Source organism: Mastomys coucha, unplaced genomic scaffold, assembly GCF_008632895.1.
Source record: "Mastomys coucha isolate ucsf_1 unplaced genomic scaffold, UCSF_Mcou_1 pScaffold1, whole genome shotgun sequence".
NCBI lineage: Eukaryota > Metazoa > Chordata > Mammalia > Rodentia > Muridae > Mastomys > Mastomys coucha.
The window spans coordinates 59080152-59100685 of record NW_022196891.1 but is presented as its reverse complement, the minus strand read 5'-3'; the positions used below and the strand labels follow the sequence as shown (position 1 = coordinate 59100685).

General features: G+C 40.1%; 1 long non-coding RNA gene across 1 annotated transcript in view; it reads left to right on the top strand.

The window, feature by feature from the left end:
- The window catches only part of LOC116102420, a 72934-nt gene extending 53770 nt beyond the window's left edge, over positions 1–19164 (top strand). Inside the window, exon 3 of the long non-coding RNA XR_004123170.1 lies at positions 19138–19164. This is a non-coding gene — a long non-coding RNA (uncharacterized LOC116102420). The remainder of the gene's footprint in view (positions 1–19137) is intronic.
- The last annotated feature ends 1370 nt before the right edge of the window (positions 19165–20534 follow it).

Genomic DNA, 20534 nt, shown 5'->3' with positions numbered 1-20534 from the left:
CCTCCCTCTCTCCTCCCTCCCTCTCTGCATGAGTTTCTGACCTGTTCAGCCAGCACCTATGTATTACTGTTCTCTGTGATAGCCTAGGCGATATGAAATCTCCTAGACTCCCTGTTTTAGCCACCCTTCTTCACTGGGTTTTCTATGGAGCATGGAGACATTGATATCAATATGCTTGTGAGTCTTTTCAGGTAGTTCTCCTGTTTCTTGGGGGGGGGGGTGGCGGTGAAGAGGGAATCCTGCTGGGAGACAGATGCTGTCAGAGGAATACACTGCTGACCCCGAAGTGTCTTTCTGAATAGGAAGATTCAACTCTAGAGAAGAGTCTTCAGGCTTTACTGTGATGATATCACACTACTGGCCCGCTTTATGGCATTAAGTTGATTAGCAGTCGAAAACAACTGCTTTCTAAGAAAATCAAGATTGAAGAAGGGGAGGAAGCCCATTCTAGGTTTGCCCTGAATGAGCTGGCCGTGTGGAGGCAGAGACTCTGGGTAGTTTTTTTTTTAACTTTAAAATCTTTATATTTTCTTTCCTTCTCCAGAACTGTCATACAGGCCTCAAGGCAGCTTGTAAAAGACAAGATAGTTCCACCTCCAGTTGTAAACTCATTTGAATTGTGCTCATCACAGAGCATTTCCTGCCTTTCTCACAAAGTCAAGTTGCTTCCTGGTCTTAGGCTAGATGTTAAATTGTCATCTTAATATCATTATAAAATAGTAGCTGTACTGGCTGGTGCTGTGTCAACTTGGCAGAAGCTAGAGAGTCATCAGAGAAGGAGCCTCTAGGTGAGGAAGTGCCTCCATGAGATCCAGCCGGATGGCATTTTCTCAATTAAGGCTCAGCCCATTGTGAGTAGTGGTACCATCCCTGGGGTGGTAGTCCTGGGTTTTATAAGAAAGCAGGCTGAGCAGTCCATGGGAGCAAGCCAGTAAGGAGCACCTTTCCATGGCCTCTGCATCAGTTCCTGATTCCAGGTTCCTGCCCTGTTTGAATTCCTGTCCTGATTCCCTTTGGTGATGAACAGCAATGTGGAAATGTAAGCTGAATAAACCCTTTCCTTCCCAACTTGATTTTTGGTTATGGTGTTTCACTGCACAATAGAAAGCCTAATTGAGACAGTAGTGAACAGCCCAAGCCAGATTTTATAAGTGACATAGCTGCCTTGTTGGGATAGAACATCTCTGGCTGTCTCCTTAAGATATTATGTAGACCCTTAAGAGTATGGGTGACATGTCACTGAAAGCCTTTCAAACTCCTGACATGCCATCTTGGATCACTTCTTGATCATTGTTTGGAGTTCTTGACATGAGAAGTGGAGTAGGTAGAGGCACTGTAGCTCATAATTAGAAGTGAATCTTAGTGTACAAATATCAGCACTGCTAGAAGAAGAATATTAATCTGACTGATGTCAGTGAACTGAATAGAGTCAGCCTGGAGAAAGAGAAGAAGGAGGGAATCGAAATGCTCTCCTCATTGCACAAAACCTTCTAAGCAGGAAGAGAGTGGCAGCTAAGAACCAGAGCACACCACGGTCTACTTTCAGAATTATATCTGTGTTAAGCTCCTTTCAATTGGGAAGAAAAATCCTAAAGTTTTGACATGTAGCTAATCCCCTGTACTCTACCTCAGGAATGTAAAGTAACTCTAATCTTAGAAAAAGTTTATATGTATAAGTCAAGTCCCTAACCTTAACCCCCGATACTGAGCTTGCTGCTCATACCCAAGAACCTAAGAAAAGAATAGTATTTGGTATTGACACTGAGATTATTAAAAAAACATTTTTAGGGTTTTGAGTTTAACTTAGCTACTGGTAACCTATGTACACAAATGTTTTGGTTGTATTTTGCACCAGGTTAATTTATTTTGGAGATTACATGTGTGTGTGTATGTGTGTGTGTGTGTGTGTGTGTGTGTGTGACATCAATGTTGAAAAAAAAAACCCAACATTCATCTTAGGGGCTGTGAAGGTTGCTAAGTGGGCAAGAACCATTCCTATGCAGAACTTAGGGCCTGAGTTAGAGTACCCAGAACCCAATTACAGCAAAGAATGGTTATGCATGCCAATATTGTTGGCCCTTGGGGCAGGAGACAAGTAGCTTCGGGGAGCTTGCTGATCAACCAACCTGGCTAAAATACAAAAGCTCTGGGTTCGGTGAGTAACCCTGTGTTGGGGAAATATATAATGCAGAGAATGATAAAGATGGATACTTGACATTCTCTTCTCTGCATGTACCAGCAATAAAAATGTACATATACATGTATACAACATACACACATACATGAATGTATGCACACACACATGCACTCAGGCATAGGCACAAGATGATACATAGATGATGGGTAAATGATAGATAAAAGATCTATAGATAGAGATGATATAGATAGATATAAATATAGAGATAGAGGATAGATAGATAGAGATAGCTATAGAGAGATGATAGATAAATGACAGATAGGTACATAGCTATAGGTGATAGATAGATGATAAATTCAACCCTGAGGTTTAAATCAAATTGAGCAAATAGCTAATTAAAGTCAGGATGATAGAGAACTTTCAACTGAGAAGTTGGGTACATTTCTACTGGCAAACATTCACCATGCTGATTTCCATCCAATTCTTTCAACTGCAACTTAGGAAGCAGAAACGCAGTAGAGTCAGCATAACTTCCCACTATCCTAGAGAATAGTTACTTTGCCAAGCGAGTCATCCAGTTTGACATTTCTTAGTTAGGCTAAGATCTCATCCTTTTAAAACTGTTACTGATACATCAGCAATTCCCAGCAGTGCAAAATAGCTCATCCACTACACAGCCCATCAACTATTCTTAGACTCACTGAAGTGTCAACAGCCTTTGAAGAGGTCCACAAAAAATATCAAAGTTCAAGTGGTCACTGATGGAACTGAAGATAAAGACAGAGGAAAGTTTAAAAAATTTACCAGTGCTTCCTACACATAAGAAAAGAGAACATTCAAGCATGTAAGGAAATGCCATTTGAAAAATCAAGATTGGTTAGAATTGAAACAAGGCAGTAAAAGCATCAGTCTGGTAGTGGAATTAACATGGAACAGTTTAGAGCCACAGATCTAAGATTGTCTAGTGAGTTCACAGCGTGAAGGATTGGCAGAGGCTGAACTCACTTAACTAACATTTTGAAAATATGGGAGAAAGTAGAAAAATAAATACATTGGTGATTTGCTGCTGAATGATCTACTGGGCATTTGGAATGAGTCAAAGTTCCCAGGGACTTTTGTAGCAGATTATAGATCAAACCCAGCTCTGATCTGGACCTTGTGGCTACATCTCTGCTGGTCTTTTTTCACAATTACTTGGTGCTGTTATCCTCAAACCATATCGTACTCCTCTTGGGCTTCCTTCCATTGGCCAAGGAATCTACAAAACATTTTTGGATGTATTATTCCATCTGGTTTTCTTGAAGCCCTAATTCTTACATAGGGTAGAATCTGTTCTTGAAGATATTTGAAAGAGAAATGGAGTTAGGGTAAGAAGAATTAAGCCTACATTACTCACAAGTTAAGTAATCACTTAAGTTAAGCTACTGCTCTGAGCATAGCTTTCCTATTAGTGGACATAGTTTATTATCTGTATATACATGATTCCAGATGCAGAAATTGTAATGGGATAACAATTTCCCAGAACTTTTGAGATGCTCATTAGCTCATTTCTTCTTTTACTATTCCAGATGGTAAAATATCTAATACTATAAACTCAGAATTAATACAGATAGTTTTAAAAAATAGAAATGGTATACAAAATACATTTTAAATAAATGGTTATTGTTTGTTTTAATTCATAAAAGTCATTTTTGTCATTCTTGTTTTGTTGTTGTTTTCAAGATAGGGTTTCTCTTGGTAGTTGTGGCTGTTCTAGAATTATCTCTTGTAGACCAGACTGGCCTTCAACTCAGAGATCCACCTAGCTCTGCCTCCCAAGTGCTGAGATTAAAGGTATGCACTACCATCACTTATAAAGTAAAATTAATGAGAGTAGATATTCTTATATATGTATTTTAAATCTATATGTTTATCTATCTCTGTATTTATTAGAGTATCTAATATGTGTATATACACATATTAGGTATGATATTAGACAGTGTATATTTGATGAATTTATTTAAATTAAAACTTTAAAAATCTGATCAATAATTAATAAATTTAAGATTTTGAAACCTCAGTTCAGTCTTTTGGATGTCAGGGGTGATAGTTAAAAATGTACTGAATTCCATTTAATTTAAATGCATGTTCATTGTTTTTCAGCAAATACTACCTATGACCAATGGTTTATGTTTGGTTATCTTTTAACATCTTTATAAATGATATAACTTGCATACCAAAAGACTTGTTTATGAAAGTAGCACTCAGTAGTGTTTTGTATAGTCACAGAATTGTGTAACCTTCACTGTCTGGAGTTAGCATCCTTTCTCTACTCCAAGAGCAAACCATAAGCTTATTGACCGAGCGACCTCGGCCCCTTCTGACCCAGTCCTGGGAAACAGTAGCTGATAACTGTAGATCTTCAAATGTAGTTGCATTGCTGATTTTATTTTATTTTGTACATTGAGCCAACCTTCAATTGCTGGCATAATCTGTACTTGGTAAGTATTATTAAACTTCTTAAATATTGCTGATTTGCTGGTACTTACATAAATTTTCTCACCAATGTTATAAAGGTGTATTTTTTTTTTTTTTATTGTAATGGCTTTGTCTGGTTTGAACATCAGGGTACTTGGGCCTCATAGAAATAGTTATAGTGTTTCATTATTATACATTTTGAAAGAGCACATAAAGAATTGATATTATTCCTTAGATTTTACCAGTGGAATCTGTATTTTTGAGCCTTTAATTATAAAATGTTTCTAAATAACTAATTTAATTTCTTTACTTATAGTAAATATATTTACTATATATAGAAATTAGAATTTCTTTTAGAATTTCTTGACCAGTCAGTTTTAGCTACATGTGTCTTTTAGGGATTTTCTCACTTTGTTTAAGTTATCCAACTTGTTCTTTCTTTATCATTGTTCTTATTTTTAGAAAATTAGCAAATAAAGTCCTCTCCTTGATAATTACTAGTTAATATAATAATAGTTTAATTCTTCCATTTTTCCTGGTCACCCAGGGTTAAGGTGTACTAATTTTATTATCTTTTCAAGGAACCAACTTTTGGTTTCGTTGCTATCATCTACTGTTTTCTATTTTTATGGCAATTATTTTGCCTTAACCTTTCTCCCTCTTTCCTTTATTTTTCTTGAAAAACCCATGGGAAAGTAGGCTGCATTTTCATTTTCATGTATAATATTCAGTTTGATCATGCTTTTTTCCCCTAGTATCATTGCTGTCTTATTTTTCTTTGGTCTGTTTATTTGAGCGATTAACTTTGTTTTACTTATTTTTGGATTTCCAAATTTTCCTTTGTTGTTAATTTAGAATTTTATTTTATTTTTGTCTGAGAATGTAGTGTATAATTTCAATTTTCAAATTTGTTGAGCTAATCTTATGCCCTACATTAAAATCTACACTAGGTGAGTGTTACATTGATGTTTCTTAGATAAAGTTACTTTATCATCTCATTAAGACTTTTGTTGACCTTCTGTCTAGTATTCATTACATAAACAAAAGGAGGCCATGAATTAGTTAGGAGGGACAAATAGAAGGATTTGGATAGAGGAAAGGATAGAGGAAGTTATATTATTATGATTATATGATAGCCTCAAAACATTATGTAAGAAATTATGAATATATATATACATAGATGTACATGTATATCTATGTATATATGGGCATATGAATGAAGGTATTTACATAGGTCAGAAGAGGGCATCAGATTCCCAGAAGCTGGAACCTACCACTACCTGAAGTGGGTGCTAGGAATTGAAAGTGAGTTCTGAGAGAATAGTGAGAGTTTTGCTGCTCAGTCATCTCTTTAGTGTCCTTTCTCTCATTATTTAGAAATTATTTTTTCTCCTGGCCCTCTGGGCTTCTCTTATGCAGTTGTGTTGGGTGGGAGGAAGGGGGAGGGGGACCTCTAGAAAGTGCTAGAGACCTGGGATGTGACAGGCTCCCAGGACTCAATGGGCATGACCTTAGCTGAAATGGCCAACAGTGGGGAGATGGAACTAAAGAAACCACCTCCTACTGGATAGACAGGCCCCGAGTGGAGGGCTGGGGTCACCAACTACCTTCAAATATTTTGACCCAGAATTGCTCCTTTCTAAAAGGAATGTGGTAATAAAAATGAAGGAGAGGCTGAAGGAAAGGCCATCCAGTGACTGGCTCAACTTGGGATCCATCCCATGGACAGGCACCAAACCCTGACACTATTACTGATGCCAGTTAGTGCTGCAGACAGGAGCATACCATGATTGTACCCTGAGAGGCTCCATGGCCCCCAGAACATATGTAGCAGAGGAATGTCTTGCCTGGCCTTGAAAGACCCCCAGAACTGGGAAGATCCTTACTCAAGTCTCGGGATGACATGACCACCCAATGACTCACGAGAGACCGAACTTGCTGCAATCACATGAGGTTTATTGGGGATACCGGTACCGGGGTCGATCTCATGACCTTGCCAGTCAGAGGAGTTCGACCCGGAACACAGAAGTGTAGGGTATTTAAGGGAAGCTGTGGGCGGAGAGAGAGTTACCAAGGAAACAGAACATAAAAACAGTGGAAAATTTCAGAGGGACCTGACCCAAGGTATTCAGTTAGGAAGGGGAACACATTCATTCTAGGAATGTAATCTTCATCTACTGGTTGACAGGGTGGAGGGTCTCATAAACCACTATACCTTCATTCTTAGTTCCGCCCTCATTGTGGATCATTCAGGAAGGGCAGGTATCGGGAACCAGAGCCCTGAGGCTCTGGGTTCCTGGAACTGGCTATTTTATATTTCTGGCTGGCTACAGTGGCCCTCCATGTCCTTTTAGGTAAAGGTTATACACCATACATTTGTATTAAATGCCCTCATTTTAAATTCTAAGATTCTCTAGCCTTTCAGCCTCAGTGGGAGAGGATGCATTTAATTTTGTAGAGACTTGATGTCCCAGGGAAGGGGGATGCTAGGGAGGGGAGTGAGATAGGGATGGGTGAGTGAATGGGTGGGGGAACACCTTCTCAGGGGCTAAAGGGTAGGGGATGGGGTGAAAAGCTCTGGGAGGGAGGATCAGGAAGGGGTCAACATTTGAAATGTAAATAAATAAACTAATTTTTAAAAAGAAACATCATTTAGAAATAAATTTTATTCAATAAAGGAAATTTAAATAAAACATGCTAAAATCTCCCTCAAAACACTTTTGTATTTATGGCAATTTAATAAATTTAAAGATTTTGGAAAGACAAAATAATGATTTTTATTTTTTTTAGTTTTTAAACAGTTATATATTTGTTAATTTACTTTTATTTTTGCTGTATTAGGTATCCCAGGGCTTTACCAATGAACAACATTGTAGATTTTCTTTCTTTATCTTAAGAACCATGAGCTTAGAGAGAGAGAAAGAGAGAGAGAAAGGGAGAGAGAGAGAGGGAAAGAGAGAGAGAAAGGGAGAGAGAAAGGGAAAGAGAGAGAGAGAGAGAGAGAGAGAAGCCAACCTTGTTGAATGTTGTACAAAGTCATCTCATTTTTTTTCATTCAGACCAAGAAATTCTGTTTAGCCCCCACTGCTGATCTAATCAAACAAATGCTAGAAACAATGTAGGGAAATTTGAGGCAACATCCTCCATAAATAGGAATGTGTGACCAAATACCCAGAAGAGTTAAATTTATCTTAGTAAAGAATATAATTCATAGTGATTGCAGCATCAACAGTTGATACTGTTTTGAAGACACGGTCTATACTGTTCAGTTGTTCAGGCCTTTCAAGTTTCTATTCAAAGAGACACATGGTCCAATGAACACTGAAAAGATCTATGAAGACCACTAGCAGATATGACATTCTATTTTAAATGAGCACCAAAGGATGCTGTGCCCAGGCTTGTGTGAAACAAATGTCAGACTGTTCATGGCCCCCAGAACCAAACCTGACACAGAGCTGGAGGAAGTTGGTGTATGAACTTCTCAGCTGCTTCCTCAGCACATGTTCTCTCAGAAACATCTCCTACTTTACCTCCCAGGCTTTCTCCACAGTTACCCTTCTCTTTTCTGTAATAGCACACCCTTCCTTGGCTGCTTTTTCTTCCCCCACTCACTTCTATACTCCCTTGTTGACCTTCCCAGTAATCCTTTGGTACCTGAATTCATGCCTCAGGCTCTGCTGTTGGAGAATCCCATGATAAGATTCAATGGAACCATGCATAACAGAACCAGAAACCTAGATAACTGGAAAGGAGAAGAAAATTGTTGATAAAGGAACTAATCCACGAGGCAGAGAAGGACATCCTATATATTTGGAACGGGAAGCTTACTGACTGAAGACCTAGCTTTGGTAACAATTTTATTCTACTTGGCTATTGGTGTTTAGCTTTCCATTCTTGATCAATATAATCTCAGAGCCTCAGTCTATTGGGATGACTTTGTATGGCAATGCTGCAGGGCTGATATTTCTTCCTTCTTAAGACTGATAGCCTATCTGGCTTCTTGATAGTAGGATGATAAAAAGGAAGGGCACTAGTGCTAATATCTGTGGGCCTGTGTCTCTCTGCAGCTGGGGCCTGGAGCTGCATGGCTCGTTAGTTAGTTAAAAGGAGGCAATGCATAAGAGAGATATTTTATTATAGGAAAGAGAAAATAGGCTGGTCATGTAGAGAGAAAGAAAAGAGAGGAAGGAGAGGAGAAGAGAAGGAGAGAAAGAGAAAGGAAAGAAAGGAAGCAAGAAAGCAAGAGAAGAGAACAAAGAGCAAGAGAGAAAGGAAGAAAGCAAGAGAAGAGAACAAAGAGCAAGAGAGAAAGGAAGAAAGCAAGAGAGGGGGAGGAGGCGTACTGCCCCTTATATTGTATGAGGCATGGCTATCTGTCTGTGGGACAGGCTATGCCTGGCTGTGGTCATATGACTGGGGGTAGGGTCCAGCTAGAATGCTGGGAGCTTGGGGCATTGTCTACCTGACAGAGCACACATCTCCTGCGGGGGCGCGGGGGGGGGGGGAAGCTGTGAGAGGTTGTGACTGAAACAGGAGCCAAGGACTCAAGAGTTATGGTTGAACACCTTCCGTCTCTTGTAGGCAGAAATATTGCCAACTGGGTCACTGGGGTTCAGACCTATTACTCGACTGGGCCTATGTTGCCTGAACAGACCACTGCCCTACAAGTGTCTGCCATGATTCCAGGAACAAAGGTATTCCCAAAGCACAAGAAGACACTAATAACTGTCTTTTTCAGAATTACTATAGTGCTGTGGATGAGCGCAAGACAAAATAGCTCCCATATAGAGGACAAAGAGTTCTGAGGGCATGCAGGTGGGCCTGGGCCAAGGATTTTGTTCCTTTTGTGACTGCATTAGCTATAGTTATAAGCTCCTCTAGTTCAGAGTTGTCCTTGAAGGGTGGCATCTAGCAGTTTCTCTTGTTTTATGTGTGCATCTTCTAATCACAATTTTGTATGACAAATGCAGAAACGCATAAAGGAAGATAGTTACACAGTGCATAGTACCTAAAGAAATCTCTAGTAGACTCCCATGGGAAATATTTTTTAAAAGTCTGAAGAACTGGGAGAACAAACCTGACTGATGTCTTAAAGCATGGCTTTGTACATTGTAGGTCATGGGTGCTATAGAGGTCATAACTGGACATGGAGGTGATAAAAGATTTGTCAAATATTAATTTAAAAATAAATGTATAAAGAATCACTTGCCTGTGTTGCATCAGATAACTTCCCTGCAGCCTTGGCTAAAGTGGAAACTTAAGGGTTCTTTGGGAAGTCAATTGTGTTGGATGGTGTTTTGCTGGGGCAAACACATGAAGGAGTGTTTTCCTGAAGTGGACACAGGTGAAAGGCTAAGGCAGACTTATGAAGGAACAGTTCACTGAAGCAGACGCAAGAGAGAGGATGTTCTGTTCAAGCAAACATATGAAAGGACATATGATGAAGGATTTTTTGCTAACAATATGCATGTATTGGTCTGCCTTATATTGCATAGTTGAGCTCCATTTGTCAAGACTCTGCAGACTCAAGCTGATTGGACTCATGTGCTAAGGCAAGACACCTGCTGAGGCAAGGCACATAGAGGACATGATGTTTGGAGGGTATAGACAGAACTCAGTGGAGTGTTGGAGACATTTCTGAGCTTGGCTTGCTGGTACAGCTTTCTGTACAGCACTTGGGTCTCGCATCTTTGCTGATCTTTGCTTCACTGAATGAGGCCAAGAACTTCTCTGGGTGTTCCTGCTGGTCCCTCCTGTTGACTTGTGCTGAAGCTGAGGCTTGGCTGTCTCTGTTAGGTAGTGCCACCACTGCTGATTCTTTTTTGCTATTCCCACTCTACTAAACTGGACTGCTGGTGTATCCATGAAGTATTTATGAGTATATTGAGCTGCTGCCACCTGCTAACCTGTAAACTGAACTGCTGATTTCCAAACAACACAGATGGGAGATGGTCTGGTGATCCTTTCTAAACAGGTCCACTTCTCCTGTATCATTTCTTTCCTACTTCCTCTGGTGGGTGGTGGGCTAAAAAGGAAGTTAAAGTGTTTAAAAACCATCATTAAAAATAAGGTTTAAAAAAATTAGAGTTACACTTGGTTCTAAACACAGAGTATGTAACTCTGCCTAGTGTGTACCCTCATGCTATACACAATGCCAACAAACGTTGCCCATAGCTCGGATCTGAGACTATTGTGTGCTATGTGCTGCAATGACTCATTGTATATACATCATTTGCTCTTAGATAAACATAGTCATTCAATTATGCAAAACAAAGACCTTTGTGTTTTTTACTGACATTCCTTAGTGTGTTATTATTAAACTTTGACTTTAGACTACATTGTCTTAAAATGTTTAATTTTAAAAGTTACTATTTTAAAAATTGTTAAATGAATATTGACTTGGGATTAGTATAGAATTCCCAATAAGTTCTGAAATGGCAAGCTTCTGTTATTTTGCACTCCATATACGTATGACACGGTGTTTTCAGCATTGAGGAGTGTAAAATCAAAATATCTATCAACTCTGAAAAACATTGAAACACTGGACATTCTCTGCCTTCTGCAGTTTCAGGACTTAATGCTTTCTGTGGAAATAAGCAAGAATATATACATTAAGTGGTTCACATTCATTTTAGTCTTCAATGAATAGCAAGATTACATAAATATCAAAGAATTATTTTTAAATAAATTTATTTATGAGTTATTGTTAGTCAGTGTTTACTTGGGATTCCTATTTTAGGTGCTTGATATCATGAGAGAATTTTGGGACAAAGGGAGTCACAAGTCCCTGAAAGAGATTTGGGAAGAGCATAAAACCTTCTTTTGCTCATTGTCAAATAACACCTAAAATTATGATAATTTTTCAAAGATAATTGAGAAGGAAAAAGAAACTTAGTATTCATGAGTTCCTTTTGGAGATTGAGTTTTCCCTTATAAAGAATGCCTTGGTGTAATTCATTTTTACAAAAAAACAAGAAAGCATAGTTAAATATCATAGAAAATGAACAAAATACTTTTAAAATGTGTATTTTAAAGTAAAGTTTCAAATAGAATGTGAGTGACTGGTTAGACAGTTCAAATGGATTTTCACCATTTTTTTTATAATTTAGACAGAGGAAAAAAATTATAATTTCTGAAAGCATCATCAATGAATTGAAAATGACATGAATAGTTTGTATACCCAGTAGATTTGGGTGGTTGGAGAAGTGGGAAGGATCAGGAAAGAGTTGGGGAAAGGAAACTCATAGTCAGAATATATTGTATAAGAAAAATCTGGAGTCCCACAACACCCAGAGGAAGCTCCAATCCCAGGACACACCCAGGATCAGAGGTAAGCAGGAACCAACATCTGTCCCAACCCTGGGAGTAACTAGGACCATCTGGACCAGGCACTTAGGAACTTGGCCAGCCTAGTGACTCCGGTTCCTTCCTGTCTGTCTGGGTTAGTGTTCTGAGCAGACCTTGGGCACAAGCTCTGCAGCCAGTCCCACAACACACAGAGAAAGCCACACTTCCAGGTGATCTAACAAGCCCAGGATACCAGGATCCCAGAATCACAGGATCACAGAGGCAGCTTGACTCTGAGGAGTTCTGACACAACCAGGATCACAGGAAGGACAGGCTCCAGTCAGATTTAGCAAGGGCAGGTAGCACTAGAGTTAACCAGATGGTGGGGGGTGGGGAGGAGAAGCATAAGAAAATAAACAACAAAAACCAAGGTCACTTGCCATCATCAGAACCCAATTCTCCCACCATAGCAAGTCCTGGACACACCATTACACCAGAAATGCAAGATTCAGATCTAAAATCACTTATCATGATGATGATACAGGACCTTAAGAAGGACATAAATAGCACCCTCAAAGAAATACAGGAGAACACAGGTAAACAGCTAGAAGCTCTTAAAGAGGAAACACAAAAATCCCTTAAAGAGCTACAGGAAAACACAATCAAACAGATGAAGGAAATGAGCAAAACCATCCAGAATCTAAAAATGGAAATAGAAACAATAAAGAAATCAGAAAGAGAGACAACCCTGGCCATACAAAACCTAGGAAAGAAATCAGGAGCCACAGATGCAAGCATCATCAACAAAATGCAAGAGATAGAAGAGAGAATCTCAGGGGCAGAAGACACCTTAGAAAACATTGACACAACAGTCAAAGAAAATGCAAAAAGCAAAAAGCTCCTAAACCAAAACATCCAGGAAATCCAGGACACACTGAGAAGAGCAAACCTAAGGATAATAGGTATAGGAGAGAGTGAAGACTCCCAATGTAATGGGCCCGTAAATATCTTCAACAAGATTATAGAAGAAAACTTCCATAACCTAAAGAAAGAGATGCCCATGAACATACAAGAAGCCTACAGAACTCCAAATAGCCTGGACCAGAAAAGAAATTCCTCCTTATTCATATCTGTAAAAGTGATTGTAGTTATTTGTAAAACGACAAAGCATTCAGGTGTGGTGCCACACACCTTTAATCCCAGCACTGGGAAGTCTTTAAAAGTTTGAAGCAAGCCTGATGTCTACATAGTGCGTTCTAGGACAGACAGGGCTGCACAGAGAGACCCTATCTCAAACAAACAAGAATGAGGGGAAGAGAGACAGAGGGAGGGAGGAAAAAAAGGAGAAGGGAAAGAGGGAGAGAGGGAAGGAGGAAGGAAGGGGGAGATGGATAGAAAGAAAAAGAGAGGAAAGAGAGGGGAAGAGAGGGAGTGAAGGAAGGTGGGAGGAAGGAGGGAGGGAGGAAGGAAGAAAGGAAGAAAAGTATTATTCTCCTCATAGGCTGTCCTTTACTCATTGTGATAATACTGTTTTCCTTGTCAAGGAATAGAGTCCATTTCCCCATCTGTTGAATCTCAGCTTGACAGGGGTGAAGTCATTTGGACCATAGGTTTATTTAAAAAATATGATGGATGTGATACTAGGACATCAAGCACAATGAACAGAATTATTCATTGAAGCCTTCATAATCATGGTAATGGATGCATGTCTCATTTCCAACTTAGAAAACAAAAGTAATTAATAAAATAAGATTGCCAGGCAGTGGTGGCATACGCCTTTAATTCCAGCACTTGGGAGGCAGAGGCAGGTGGATTTCTGAGTTTGAGGCCAGCCTAGTCTACAAAGTGAGTTCCAGGACAACCAGGGCTATACAGAGAAACTCTGTCTTGAAAAACCATAAATAAATAAATAAATAAATAAATAAATAAATAAATAAATAAGATTATCCTTTAAATCTCCAAAGAACTGGGACCTGTTGTAATGGGAATTATAAGTTCTAGCTAGCCCATATAAAAGACACACAATCCAGGTATTTTATTTATAAGCTTTAAGCCTAGATTGGGCAGGTTGTAGAACTATTCTAACATACATCCCAGCTATATGTTTCTTGTTACTTGTTTCTCTTGGCCGTATGCTTGTGGTGCATTTCCTCTCATGATGGCCTCCTCCTCCTTCCATGTCTTTTCTCCTCCCTCTTTCCTCTTTCCCTATGGCCCCCCAGCCAGATAACTGAAAACCTGTCTACCTCTATCTACTGCCCAATCACAGGCTTTAGCCTTTTATTGACCAATTAAATTGGGGAGCAAGGTTTATACAACAAAAGTTGGACTACATGAGAATTCACTCATCTTGGGCCAACCAGGTCTTGGGATAAAATATTTATCATTTGAATACATGGCAGCACCAGATCAACACCAATATCCCTTCAGTTATCTGGAACATTAAGCCTCATATATAAGGAAACCTCTGAAGTCTCCGGCAGTGTATGTGTGAATGCATGCTTTCTTTTATAGAAAGACTTGAACACACTCAAAAGAACAGAGTTTTTAAGTTTTCAACTCTAAAATTTATTCAAACTTATGTTGTTACGTGTGTGTGTGTATATACGTGTACATTTTTGTGTGTGTATGTGTGTATTTTATTTTGTGGCAAGGTTGCAAGAGCAAAGGACAGATATAAGGGTATGGGAGATGAGTGGGATTGGGGTGCATGATGTGAAACTCGCAAGGAATCAATGAAAAAGTTCAAAAAACTTTTTCAAATCAGTTTTTTAGTAATTTGAGATTTGGGGCTTGTTCTGAAAGCTTATAATATAGATAGCTAATATCATCCCTAAATCACACGTTTGGTGTGATTCAATTTAGGGACTGTTATGTTTGACATTTCACAAATAGCTAGCAGCATGTTGAACCTGGAGTCATGTTGTTTCGTTTCTCTGCTATTAAAATTAAATGTCATAACATTGACCTTATAGAAGCCTTGAAACTACTGCCTCTGTGGTCAACTTAAACAAAGCTCTGCTGTTTCACATGGGTTTCAGAATGTATGCTAGCTGGCTTTTGAAAATTTTGACTAATACTGCTATTGGTTTATGTTTGCTAGACACTGTCAGTCATTGAGTCTATGGCAGAGATACATAGACTATCTATAGAAGTTTTGTGAAATTGCATGTGGCAATACAGTATACAGAATAAAATACTTTCATGGGTTAACATTTTGCATGATTCTCCAAATTATTTAGAAGCCTGAATGCTACTAAGAATCAAGAGTTAGGGTTACATCAAAGGAGATGCATCTTCATATTGTTAAGTGAATATGTCATTCTCTCCACAGAGTCATAGACTAATTAGCACAAGCTCACTTTTTGTAGACTTCATTTAACCATAAAACTGAAGCACTCAAGGCCATTGTCTTCATTTTCCAGTCCCTTACGTTTGAATACTATAATCTCCAGTTAGGGAAATTTTTTGTAATTAAAACTGAAATTGGAGCAAGAAACCTTGAAAAACAATAAATGAATCTTGATAGAGAAAAATCTAGAGGGGAATTTGCCATTAATGTTTTAGACAATTCAATGTATAGCTCTCATACCCCATGGGAATTCCACTCTTGTTCTTTGGACATTTTTACCCAACCTGATAACACATCTGCATTCAGACTCATTGGTGCTGGTCTTCTTTCTTTTTAAGCAAAACTCCAATTGTACTGTTTGCCAAATGAATCATGGCTCTATTTCCTGTGCACTACTTCTAAGCCAGCTGTTCTCAACCTGTGGCTCACAACCCCCAAGAGACCACATATCAGATATCCTGCATATGTGCATAATATTTACCTATTATGAATCATAACAGTAGCAAAATTACAGTTATGAAGTACCAACTAAATAATTTTCTGGTTGGGTCACCACAACATGATGAACTGTATTAAAGGGTCACTGCATTGACCTTTTTAATTGCTTGAGAACCACTGTGATGGCATTTTCACAAGCATTAAAAGTAACCAGTGTGAAAACATAGGCATATCAGAGTGGCCTATCATGTGATCCTGAGAGTCTCCAGAACTGGTGTTAACTAGGAAGTATCCTAGTTAGGGTTACTATTGCTGTGATGAAACACCATGACCAAAAGCAAGTTGTGGAGTCAAGGGTTTATTTGGCTTACATCTCGGTATCACTGTTCATCACTATAGGAAGTCAGGACAGGAACTCAAACAAGGAAGGAACTTGGAGGCAAGAACTGATGCAGAAGCCATGAAGGGGTGCTTCTTATTAGCTTGCTTCACCTGACTTGCTCAGCCTGCTTTTTTTTTTTTTTTTCAATAGAATCCACTACCAGTAGCCCAGAGATGGTACCACCACCCACAATGGGCTGGGCCCTCCTCCATTAATCATCAATTGAGAAAATATCTCACAGGCTTGCCTACAGCAGATCTTAATGGAGGCATTTTATTTTTCAATATTTTTCCCTCCTCTCAGATAACAACAGCTTGTGTCAAGTTGATATAAAACTAACCAGTGCTGGGGGAAAAAATGTAGCTGTGGGCTATTCCTATAGAACCCTAGAATGCTGTAAATGGATTTTAATGGGCAGTTTTCATGACAGCCTAGGAGGCCTTAGTTCTGATAGAAATGCACATAGTAAAGATTGTATATAGTCTTTCAGGAGGAAACAAGACTTTACTGGAAACTGGACTAGAGGAAATTCATGATCCATTCTAAAAAAATCTAGATGTGCTCTGTTCGTGTCCTGATAACTTGAGTAAGGCTGAATTCAAAAGTAATGGGCTAATTAATTTGTCTGATGAAACTCCAAGGCAGAGTTTAGATTGTCTCATTTAGCCAGATTTCTAGTTAATATTAAGGGGGGGGGAGGGAGACTATTCAGTTTGATAAGGAAAAGAACATGAACTGAATTAAAGTTATATTCAAGGTAAGTGCTGCAAATGGCTCCATCTGTTAGTGAGATCAGTACCATTAAAGAGAAACCTTTTACTCTGACAATAGAAAAAGCACCTTCAGGAAAGTTCTCCCCATCAGAAGCTTCAGGCTGTGGGAGCCCCACATTTGAAAAGCTTTCATTCAAAAAGGAGTATGTGACAAAGAGTGCAGGAATGCCCCACTCTAACAGGCATGCCAAGGAAAGTGTTTTCCCGGGCTTTGCCAATGGTGACTCAGTGACCTTTCGGGTGGTAATAGGGGAGACTCTTGGGCTGGCACCAGACTCCGCTATTGTTCACGTGGTGCTGCCTTTGTAGGCATGTAGAGTGAAGAGCTGTGATGTCACGGAGGTTTACACCAAGGTTCCAGAAAAATGCTAGTGACGAAAGCCAGTAGGAGCAATGGTTGAAATCCCTGAAGGGCCAGCCTGTAAAGGATGCTTGTCTGAGGCCAGTTCCAGAGTGTGCTCAGCGATCCAAAGAGGAGATGATGGGGGGTCGGAGACTAACGTAAAGCAGGAGTACACTCACACACTTGGATATTTTTTCGCTTAGTCCTTATATTCCTTTTGAATAAAATCCCTCATGCAGGTAAACAGTCACATTTTAATATCTTTTTAAAATTGGATATTTTATTTATTTACATTTCAAATGTTATCCTTTTTCCTGGTTTCCCCTCTGGAAACCCCCTATGTCATCTCCCCTCCCCCTGCTTCTATGAGGGTGTTCCTCCACCCATCCTCTCCTGCCTCCCCACCCTCACATTCCCCTATACTGGGGTATTGAGCCTTCACAGGACCAAGGGCCTCTCCTCCCATTAATGTCTGACAAGGCCATCCTCTGCTACATATGTGGCTGGAGCCATGGGTCCCTCCATGGGTGCTCTTTGGTTGGTGGTTTAGTCCCTGGGAGCTCTGGGGGTCTGGTTGGTTGATATTGTTGTTCTTCCTATGGGGTTGCAGTTTCAATCACACATAATGATTACAAGTTTCATATTTTTTAGAAACAAGTTATTCTAAGTCTCACACCTGGTCACTCAGCTTCTCATGTGGTTTCGTCCCATAATACATCTATATCCTAAAGTAATAGTTTTTCTATTACAGATTAACAGAATTTGAACAAGCCAAATGTTGTTAACAGCCAGTTTCTCTTGTACTGGCAGGTAGAAATTTACAGTTACAAGGAGGGAGATAGATGTCATGTTATTCTAACTTACCACAATTATTATCTAATACAGTAACCATACATGTATTCTTAGAGTGTTTTCACAGTAAAGTAAAGGTATAGTTAACTAGATTACAGTGGGTCAGAGATCTTCTACTTTTCTTGAGACAACAGAAAAAGGATATACCCAGTCTATGCTGCACAACACTAAGTCCTCAAGACACTCACCAAACCACATGAGCAAATTTATCATTCTAAACCAGGACAATCTTCAGCTAAATCGTTAATCTAGCTGAGTGGCATTGATTTTTGGAAAATCATCACTATTGCTATGCATTGTGATTATATTGCTCAGTGAAGAATTAGAACTACCCCGCCCTCCGAGGATATTCATACAAGGCAAAAACCAGGTGACCAAAACAGCAAGGCCTTGCAGTAACAAAGAGTCTTCAGGACACAGGACCCCCCAGGGTTTCTCTCTGAGGTACTCATTGTGGATCATACTCATATTGTCTATAGTTCCTCCTGCAAGGCAGATGCTGAAGATGTCGAGAATGTGAGACATCTGCCCCTGAAAGCTTCTGGCACTGGCTGGAGCCAAGCCAAGATGGAACCTAAATTAGTTATTTTTCTACTGCTGTGATAAAGTGCTATGATCAGGCAACTTAGAGAAGGGAGGGCTTATTTTGGGCATATAAATCCAGAGGCCTAACAGTCCATCCACAAGGATAGAGTTTCAAGCAGAATCCCCTGGAGAGCAGCTTCAGTCTAATCTCAAGGGGCTGTGAGTGATGTAAGGGTATTCATACTTCTCCACATAGTTGCTGTCTAGTTGGAGGGAGGGGAGGTGGGAAGATGGGGAAATCTTTCCAAGCACTGTTTTGCTTTTATATTCTTTCAGGAAAAAGAGCTTCAGTAGTCAAAAGAGTGTATAGAAGAGGTGGCTGGCGTGGGCCTTAGAAGGACGGGCTGTAATGTGTTCCTTTGGTCATTGAGCTTAAGTCAGCCCTTGATCAGCCTGCCACACCCACTACCCATGTAAGATGGCTTAAGACCTGCTGAGGTCAAGGTTCGTTTAGTTGTTACCAGAATTCAGAGACCTGCGAGCCCAGCGGTCACTTCTAAAACAATTGCTTCCTTTGTGTTCTCACTACAGTCCTGCTTTTACTGTGAGAGCTGAGAGCTGAGAACCTGCCTCCAGTCTCTCTCCCTGACCTTTACTTCAGCAAACCTCAGAAAGAATCCGCCCATACCCTGTGACACAGGAAGAGCAAGGAGCTGGGTAAATCACTTACCTCTAATGGGGCTTCTGATTTCTTTCAATATACTTTCATCCTTGTAAGAGAAAATTACTCTTATGAATTAAAAAAAAAATCTTCTTATGTTATTGAATATACAGAGAAAGACACAGAGACTCTCTCTCTCTCTCTCTCTCTCTCTCTCTCTCTCTCTCTCTCTCTGTGTGTGTGTGTGTGTGTGTGTGTGTGTGTGTGTGATAGCTTTCCGAATGAGGAAAAGAAATAATCAGGAAAGGACAGGACATGACTGCTCCTAGGAACAGTGGAGGAGAAGGTTTAATGTAGATATATGGGAGAGCTCAGCCAGAGGCAGGGTCCTTTGAGACAGTCCAGAGTGGACAGGACCCTGAGCCATATGGAGAGAGGGGAAGGGGAAGGGAGAACAGAGAGAGGGGCACCAGGTACAGTATCTAGAAGACCAAAGGTATAAGACTGGGTAGGTAATCAAAATGTCCGGATTATATAAGGAAGAGACTCTGAGGACAGGGCAGCCCAGATCCTAGGCTGTAGAGTTCACGGTAGCAAGCAGAGTACTCTCAGTCATACAGGTAGGAACTGTGAAGTGCTGGGAGAACCTGGAGGTCAGGTCTGCTCTGATATAGAAAACAGGCACCTCAGCCACTTGTCCCCTGCTTGAAACGTCACGTGTTCCTTGGGTTACTTAGCAGAAGGTCTCTGGTTTGGAAAAATCTAGGATTTCCCTTTTAGTTTCTGCTCTGGGTTTCAGTGGATGGGGACTAAGCAGTATGTGTTGAGGTTTAGAAAATAGTTCCAGTAGGATCTGGGCTGAGCCTTCTGCCTTGGGACAGAGGACCACGATCCTCTGTCCTAAGCCTGCTGTTGTCAGGAGAGAACACAGTCTGCAAAGAGAAGCACAAACTCTGAGCCTTGATCAGGGCTCTCTCAACTAACATGTAATAAAGGACATGTCAGCCCCTGTCCTGCACACTTAGGGAAGACGGGACTCTTTCTCTAGCTAAGGAAATATACCCAGGATGAGAACAGGGCCCTGCTTGTGGCCCTTAAGGCGAGCAGAGCAGGTAGCGTGTCGGTAGTACTTGGTTGCAATATTTGCACTACATCCACTTTAGTTACTTGATGAGCTGGCTGTGGCTGGTGTGGCCCACTGCCCTTCCCTGTTTCTTCTGTGTGAGTGCTCCTTGCCATGTCCAGGTGACATACCTAAGTGGTTGAAATACAGTTTTCTACCAGGTATGTATCAAGCCTGGTTCCCACTACTGCTCTGGGAGCCACC